Consider the following 1,432-nt stretch of genomic DNA (forward strand, 5'->3'; position numbering starts at 1 on the left):
CCGGCTATTTTTTGGTTTTGCAGTTTGGCCGGGGCTGGGTTTGAACCTGCCACTCTCGGTATATGGGGCCAGCGCCTTACTGACTGAGCCACAGGCGCCGCCCTGGTATTTCTCTTTTAATATGGCATATTAGTTTTCTAGGGCTGCTATATCAAAATACCACAAGCAGGGTAGCTTAAAAAATAGAATTTATTTTGTCACAGTCAGACGGAGGCTAGCCATCTAAAATTAAGATGCCTGTGTTCACTTCCACATACTAAAATATATAGCACATATACTAAAATTGGAATGATACAGAGAAGATTAGCATGGCCCCTGTGCAAGGATGACACCAAGAGTCATGAAGTGTTCCATATTTTTGAAAAGGAAGTATTCAGTGTGCTTAAAAATAATATGAAGCTAGTAGACAATCTAATACACGCCCATACAAGAGACAAACTCAATTCAATTCAAGATGGGGGCAAGACATTATTAGCTCATTCCAAAATACACGAAGCACAACTGATTGGACTCCAAAGAGAGGGGAGAGGGAGGGAGATTGGTGTGCTCCCATTCAATAGGCACAATGTAAGGGTATATGGCACACCTCCTGAGAGGGACACAAGTACAATGGGACTCTACCTAACAGATGCAAACATTGTAACCTAATTGTACTCTCAAGTTAATTGGGAAAAAAAAACACAATATGGGCATGCTCCTTCTAAGACTCTGAGTAGAATTTTTCCGTGCCTCTTCTGAGCTTCTAGTTGTGGCTGTCAATCTTTGGCCTTCTTTGGCTTGTAACTGCATCACTCCAATCTCTGCCTCTGTGTGTCTCTGTCTTTACATGGAATTTTTTACTTTTCACTAGGATGCCAGTCGTATTAGATTAGAGTCCACACTAATGACCCCATCCCAACTTCATTACAACCTATAAAGATGTAACTTCTGATTAAGGTTACATTAATAGGTACCAAGGTTAGGACTTCAACATATCTTTTTTTGGGACTATAGTTTAACCCATAACACATGATAAGTTACATTGACAGATTTTCAAATATTAAACCAACCTGTTATCCTAGAGATAAATCCACTTGGTCATGATGTTATTATATAGGATAGACATAAAGTTCATGTGCAATTTAAAATAATTTATCCTAGTAAATTGTACATGAACTTTATGTTTACCCTGTATTATCTTTTTTTATGTATTATGGATTTGATTTGCTAAAATTTAATGAAGAATTCTGCATTATATTCACAAGGGATATATATATATATATTTCTTTTTTTTTTTTTTTTCCGATACGGTCTTTGTTTAGTTTTGGTGTCAAAATAATGCTGGCTTCACAGAACTGGTTGGGAAATATTCTCTCCTCATCACTTTTCTGGAGTAACTTTTGCGGAATTGATATTATTTCCTTCTAAATGTTGCAGAGAATTTACCAATAAA

General features: G+C 36.9%; 1 non-coding gene across 1 annotated transcript; it reads left to right on the forward strand.

The window, feature by feature from the left end:
- Positions 1–253: 253 nt before the first annotated feature.
- On the forward strand, positions 254–360 carry LOC128568217 (U6 spliceosomal RNA). Its single transcript, XR_008375039.1, has one exon. It is a non-coding gene; the product is annotated as a U6 spliceosomal RNA (small nuclear RNA).
- Positions 361–1,432: the final 1,072 nt, after the last annotated feature.

This window comes from Nycticebus coucang, chromosome 16 (assembly GCF_027406575.1).
Source record: "Nycticebus coucang isolate mNycCou1 chromosome 16, mNycCou1.pri, whole genome shotgun sequence".
Classification (NCBI taxonomy): domain Eukaryota; kingdom Metazoa; phylum Chordata; class Mammalia; order Primates; family Lorisidae; genus Nycticebus; species Nycticebus coucang.